This window comes from Salvia hispanica, chromosome 3 (assembly GCF_029641045.1).
Source record: "Salvia hispanica isolate PSC_SH4W2 chromosome 3, Shi_PSC_v1, whole genome shotgun sequence".
Classification (NCBI taxonomy): Eukaryota; Viridiplantae; Streptophyta; class Magnoliopsida; order Lamiales; family Lamiaceae; genus Salvia; species Salvia hispanica.
In genome coordinates, this window is record NC_142694.1 from 59484063 (window position 1) to 59492100 (window position 8038).

At 33.5% G+C, this 8038-nt stretch overlaps 1 pseudogene; it reads left to right on the plus strand.

Annotated features, from left to right (window-relative positions):
* Positions 1–5522: 5522 nt before the first annotated feature.
* On the plus strand, positions 5523–7500 carry LOC125211727 (zinc-finger homeodomain protein 2-like; annotated as a pseudogene).
* The last annotated feature ends 538 nt before the right edge of the window (positions 7501–8038 follow it).

The window sequence follows — 8038 nt, forward strand, 5'->3', positions numbered from 1 at the left end:
CCTATACTTGGTAACTACCAATAATATAGGAATGCAATGAAATAAATGGCACAAATACAAAACACAATAAGACATACACAACACACGCATATATACATATTTGCACACTGTGCATACACATGCTCCACCAAATACACATTGTCATAGACATACACACACACTACATATGCAACATACATTGCACACATATGCACACACCCAGTCCCAGACACAATTCACTCACTCCACACATTACACACAATGTGAGCGCGCGCACACACACACAATGCACAAATTGCACACACGATACGCACACAATGACACAATATACATACAACACACACTGCTCACACAACAATTTAATAGCCAAATAGATATCACACCTTTTTTCCATAAAAAATATCACATTTTTCTTTTACAAAAGTAAATAACTATTAATACATCCAATCATACTTTTTATCTCTTCATTATTATTCTAGTTACTTTTTCTCTACCACGTCAATATATTTAAATATATTTTCTCTCTAGTTAATACATTAAACTATCTTTTATAATCATGTGTTATTTCTGAATGTGACATCGACTCTAGAACCAAGAAATTACTAAATAAATTATACTTCCTCCGTCCCATTGAAGATGACCCACTTTCCTTTTTAGTTTGTCCCAACTAAGATGACCCATTACTTAAAATGGAAACACATTTATCTCTACTTTATTCCCTCTCTTACTTTACTCTCTCCTCTCAACACACAAAATAAAGTTGCATAAAATCTCGTGCCGCCCAAGAAAGGGGTCATCTTCCTTGGGACGGAGGGAGTACTTCTTTTGTCACATAAAATATGTGCATTTTCCATTTCCATCCTTACATAAAAATATGGCATTTCTTTTTGTAGAAAGTTATACTCAACTCACACTCATATACCTCAATTTATTTATAACTTATACCACTATGAACTAACATTACAACTAATTAAACACTAATAATAATGTGGGTTCCGCTATTCATTAACACTACTTTAACTATTTTTCTCCTCCCCTATGTTACTCTGCAATTGTGCATTAATTCCAGTACTATTTTAAAACCCATATTGTATGGAACGGAGAAGTACAATAAATTAAAAAATGAAAAAACTATTTTTTTTTTGTATATATAGCACTATTAGTAAATTCATGTACAGAAATTAAATTTTTTAAAATATTAGGATTTCATAGAAATGAATTACTCGTTATGCATGCCATTAATGGTCACACTTTGACACATCACGAATTTTAATAAATGTAATGAAAAATGAGTAAAAACAAATAATAGAATGTAAGTCAAATTTTTATATAGTAGAATTGAGATCCATTATAAAAAATAGTACCCCTTCTGTCTTAATTAAGTTGGGCAAAATTTTAGGGCATAGATATTAGGAAAATGTGTTAAATGGATAAGAGAGGAATAAAATATGAGAGATAAGAGAGACTAAATAGGTGATGAAATAAAGTAAAAATAATTAGATGTTTATTTTTTGTCAAAAAGAAAATAAAGAAATGACTCATTTAGTTGGGACATTCTAAAAAAATACTACTCAACTTAGGCGAACGAAAGTAAAAAGTAAGTGTAACAATTATTAATACACGGACTAAAAAGGAAACTAGTGATAACTAAGGCCGAACGGATGAAGTATATTTATATCGTCTTATCAGAAAAGGATATTAATCTCTAAAATCATAAACTTCGATCAAAATTTGGTATTTCCCACGAACTTTAAAATTATTTAAAATATCAAAAACTTTATACTTTGTTGGTATTTCTCATGGTATGTCTATCACCATATTTGACTAACTTACGAGACTTTTTTTTTATCATACTTGACATAATTAAATCAATGTGACTTTTTATCCTAATTTTTATGAACTTGAAAAGTGGTTTAAAATATCATAAAACGTATCAACGTTGTCCACGTAAAATAAAATTTTGATAAAAATATCTTATTTGGGTCAGTTTGGGAAATACCAAACAGAATGCAAAGTTTATGATATTTTAGACCAATTTTAAAGTTCGTGAGATTACTCCCTCCGTCCTTGAAAATTTGCCACATATTTTTAATTCCGTCAAACAAAATTTGTCACATTTAACATTTTTACTATTTTTGGTAGTGGACCCCACATTCCACTAACTTATTCTCACTCACATTTTATTTTAAACTTAATATTTCTTCCGTCCCAAGTTACTTGAGTCATATTCCATTTTCGGTTGCCCCAAGTTTAGGGGTGGGTCGATACGATATATCGTATCGAAAACGTTGTATCGTGTATCGTATCGAAAATATCGATATGAAAGAATTTCATATCGTTATCGTATCGAAAGTTTCGATATATCGAATTTCGATATATCGAACTTTCGATATAAAAAAATTTCATATCGTTATCGTATCGATATTTCGATATATCGAACTGAAATTCGATATATCGTTAAATATCGACATATATCGAAAATAAAATATCGATATATATCGAAAATATCGATATATCGAAAATTTTCGATATATATCGTATTTTCGATATAAAACGATATATCGCGATATAAGGAAATTCATATCGTTATCATATCGAAAACCTACGATACGATATCGTATCGTATCGAAAATTACGATATATCGAAAATTCGATAATTTTTCGATATTTTTCAATACGATACGAGCGATATATCATTTTTTCGATATTTTTCCCCAGCCCTACCCAAGTTACTTGAGTCATTCTATTTTGGCTAAAAACAAAACATCTATTCTCACTTACTTTATTCTTTCTTTTACCTTATTATCTCTTTTTATCTCCCACTTTATTCTCTCATCTACTTTAGATAACTCACTAAACACAACTTTTTTAAATCGCGTGTTGAAAAGAAATGCCTCAAGTAACAGAGAACGGAGAGAATATTTGAAAATAGAACCAACATTCCACTAACTATTTCAATCAATTTCTATTGCATTTCTTAAACTCCATACTCGATCAAAATATGAAAAAATTTAAATGACGAAGAGAACACCAAATTTTGACCACTTCATAATTTTAGAGAACAATATATAAGATAAACAGTAATGTGGCAAGAATAACTTGCACAATGATGGTATTATTGAAATATTTTAAAATTTTTGTCGTGTCTAATTTACTTTGTATGATGGAAATTCAATTTATTTTTCAACAAACAACACTAATATAAGATCGATGGCCGGTGCAGGTGGCATGATGTGTCAAACTCCATTTACACACGTAATATTAATTACTTTACCAGCTCCTTCCTCATATACATCTGTACTTACCTTAATTAATTTAGAGTAATTAATACCACCTATAAAATTCAACCGTACCTCCGCCTTGTTTTCAACGCGCCGCCATCACGCGCCTTTTGGGGATCCGTCCCATGTCAGGCGCGAGTGCTCTACACGGGCTGTCGTTTAGTTTAATTTCCCCTTCTGCTCTCTGCTGCAGATGCATTAACTCTGGCCTTTCCATCGATAAAAATTAAAGAACCCATCCATTTTTAGAATATCACTATCATATTATTAATACTTGGATTGCTATAATTATGAAACACAACAATTCATTTCAAATAATACTAGTACTGAAATATGTTTATTTAAGGGTCACTTAATTACTATGTCGGTCTTTGAAAAATAGCTAATTTTTAAACAATATGAATTTTAATGTATAATTAAATAAAAAAATTAAAAAAAGTGATTGAAATATAATCAGTGGACAAGGAGACCCAATTCATTAGAGAGAATTTTTTGTTAGATAGAATTTATCTTCTTCTAAAAATATTAAAATGACAAATGGGATTTATTTTTAAAAAACTTATAACTAATAGTAGTATTAAATTATAAAAGTGGTGTTAACAGTGGGTCCGTTTAAAGCTCTTTGTCACGATTTTTTTATATTGTTATTTGTTTATTATTATTGAGCGGTTATTAAAAATATAAAAATGTAAACCCTAGAAATGAATTTGAGGACACAAAATGCGCTCGTTTCGTCACCATGCTAACGTTTTTTTTTACTTTAGATGAAAATTGGGTAAACAGTAAACTATTCACTTGACATGTAGGTAAATGAAGATTAATTTTAGTGGAAGAAATAGAAAAAGTAAAGGTGAGAATATAAATTCTGAAAAAGGAATTTGTAGTTTTGTGTGTGAGGGAAACTAACCTACAAGAGATGGATGGGTAACCTCTGACTTGCCACAAAGGCTGCGTAGCATATACAATGAAAATAGCATTTAATTTGTACTTTTCAAATGAAAAAATAAATTCCTCTTTTCCCAGAAATGAAATCTTGGAAAAAAAATAAGTAACGCAATGGCAATTGAATGATGAGTGTAGTGATTAGTGCAATTCTTTCTATATAAGGTTATAAACTGAAATTTCAAAAGAACTTTTATACTCCTTCCATGTAATGAAGGCAAAACTTTTTGGTATGTAGATTAAGAAAAATTGTGTTAGGTGAATGAAGTAAAGAGAATATAAAGTGGAAAATGAAAAAGGTAGAGAGATGTAGAGAGAAAAAAGTAATTGAGAGTAAAGTATGTGTGGAAAAATGTGTTGACTTTTACTAAAAGGGGAAACGACTCTACTACTATGGAACGGGCGGAAATGGAAAAACGCCCCTGTTACTATAGAATGGAGGGAGCATATTATACTCCATTCGTCCCATAAAAATATAGTATGCACTTTCCATTTCTGGTCATCCCACATATCTACAAGCATTTCCTTTTATGGAAAGTTTTCCACAACTATTACTCATATAAATCAATTTATTTATAACGTAAACACTATGACCCACCATTACAACTCATTAAACACTGATGATAATGCGGACTCATTATCTACTAAGGTAGTGTTTAGTTTCCAAGATAAAATAATACCAATATACAATTTAAGATTGAGTTGTGAGATTATTTTAGTCATATGGATTTAGCTATGACTAATTATCTCATGATTATCAATCTAGGATTGAATTATGGGGTTAAATCTCAAACCCAACACATAACAAATTTAATCTTGGATACAATCCTGGAAACTAAACATCCCCTAAGACTACTCTAACTATCCTTCTCTTTCTCTCTTTTACTTATTAAATATGTATTAATTCTTGTACCATTTCAAATGTATAATACTCCATCCGTCCCAGATAATTTGTTTCATATTTTCATTTCGATCTGTCCCACATAATTTTTCTCATTTCATTTTTACCATTTTTGGTAGTGGACCTCATATCCACTAACTCATTCATACTCACTTTTATTATAAAAGATAATATATAAAAGTAGGACTCACATTCCACTAACTTTTTTAATTCACTTTTCATTACATTTCTTAAAACCCGTACCCGATCAAAGTTAGACGAATTACCCGAAATGGGGGGAGTATATTTTTATACGAAGGGAGTAATTGGAGTTATATGTTTAAATCCCAAAAAATATAAGAGTGCATTTTTCCTATCGAGGAAGAATAATTTAGTCCACTATCTTATAGTACATCACATTATCTTATCCACTTCACCACTCTTAACTCAAAATACTTTGTAGCCCAAAAAAAATAGAAAAAAAAAACTAAGTTACAGGTGGCCAGTTAGTGATGTCGTAGGGCTAAGTAATGCTGCTATTCAAGCAAAAAATAGCATTACTATATATAGCTGATATCATCTTAATTAATCTGCCCAATTTAAGCTCAAAATTATGGACTATGAAGATCAAGAAGAGGAGCAAGAAGGAGAGGTTGCCTACAACAATGACTCCCTCCTCCCCAAGATCCCCAGCCCCGTCCACTCCCCCGCCGCCGCGCCGCCTCCTCCTCTCCGCAAGCCCCGTTACAAGGAGTGCCTCAAGAACCACGCCGTGGCCATCGGCGCCAACGCCGTCGACGGCTGCGGCGAGTTCCTCCCGGCGGGAGACGACGGCACACTCGAGTCCCTCAAGTGCGCCGCCTGCGGCTGCCACCGCAACTTCCACCGCCGGGAGAGTGAAGCAGCAGCTGCTGGTTTCGGGTATGGAAGCCAGCAGCCGCTGCTTCTGGCGGCCCATCACCACCCGCTCGGCCACTTCGGGTACCGAAGCGGGCCGGGCGGGTATGGGCCGCCGCACAGGGCGGCGCCAATTGCACTGGCGCTGCCCTCGAGCTCTGGGGGCGGTGGCCCTCAGAGCTCGCGGGAGGAGCTGGAGGGCTACTTCTCGGGGCCCGGGAGCGGTGCGAGGAAGCGTTTCCGGACGAAATTCACGGCGGAGCAGAAGGATAGGATGCTGAGCTTGGCGGAGCGGTTGGATTGGAAAATCCAAAAGCAGGATGAGGAATTGGTGCAGCAATTCTGCAGCGAAGCCGGCATCAAGAGGCACGTGCTTAAGGTGTGGATGCATAACAACAAGCACACTCTTGGTAAGAAACCTAGCTAGTTTGGCCCGGCCCGGCCCGAAACTTGGTTTAGAGGATGGTTTTTTTTAAAGGCGAATTCTCGGTATTTTATGTCTGATAACATCATCATGTGTTTATCTTTGCTATTTATAGTATGATTTTGTAACTTAATTTTAGAGTGCATGCACTTCAAGACATTTAATTAGCTTATATATGTAGGAATTTGGGATGCTATTTTAAGTACTAATCTAAATCTCAACTAGGGTTTTCACTTGTTGTACTGTGAATTTGGGTGGTTAATTTCTTGCAAAAGCTTCAAACCCCAACCCGAAACACCACCCCCCCATCTCAGCCCGATAGAATTGTGAATGTTGCAACTATACGGCAGTAGTGAGAATTAATTCTTGCCCATTCTTGCGACTCTGCCCCTGCGGGGTGGGTGGTTAATTTTAGATGCAAATGTAGGGGAGTTTGTGTTTGTGTTTTTGTGTAGTCTGATTGAAGGGCTTGATATTTTTTTTTCTCTTATTTATGGCAATTTTCTTTTTGTGAAATTCTATATGAGTTAGAGCCATCTTGTGTTAGTTTTCAGAATTCAATTTCCCCAAACCACCTTTTTGTTTTCATTGTGCAGAAAAACCTGAAGCCTTCTGCACTGCATTCATTGCCTGTGTTGTTGGTAGAATTTCGAATTCTGTGTGCTTTTAGCATTTCATGGAAGAAATTTTTGTTAACTTTTGCAATTTCACTCACACATTTCTTGCCCATACATTAAATGCGGATGGCGCTAAAATTCAATACCTTTAGTTTCACTATTCCCCTTTTCATATGTCAGAGTCATTTGCATTTCATCATCTCCCATTAATTCTACCTTTTGTAACTAGATTGTTTGTTATTGAATTTGAATTGCTAACTTTTAATTGATCGACTAGTGATTTTGTGTTTCTAATTTGAAGCTGGCTAGATTTATTTGTATAATTTAGATAACATTATATGTATAGCAATTCAATTAATGGTCAGTACCAATTGCAATATCAATTAGTGATTATTAATGGTATCAAATTTATCAGTTATATATATGCTGTGTATTGTGTTTCACAAAAGCGATTGAAGTTACATGTGGAATATTACTATTGATGTAATAGCATTTGACATGAAATACCAAAGTAAAGCTTACAATAGTACTGCTAGATCAAGACTAGCTAACTAGTTGTAACTTGCAAAGAGAATCATGGAGTAGTATACATAGTTATATGCAGTGGCGGATGTAAAAAAAATGTTAGTAGGCATTCAATTGTTATAAAACTAGTTTGTAAATTATAAAAGTATTTTGCGAAATAAACTCTTAAAGCAACTACGAAAATAAACTCCAATATTCATAAGTTATTCAATCTCAGTTTATATTCTCACACAGTCTTAAGAAAATAAACTCCAATAGTTCACAAAAATATTTTTCAATATAACTTATTTAATTCATCTTTATATGATTTTCACTCTTCAAATTATAATTTTGTCTATTCTCTATAATACAATTCTCTATATAAGCATAAAGTACATTCATAACCCTTTTTTAAAATCAATAATAGTTCTCTAATTAACTCATAATATTTTGAATCCTCAACTTACTAGTTGGAAGAAAAGCATCTTATTAACTAAGTTACACAGTGTACTAA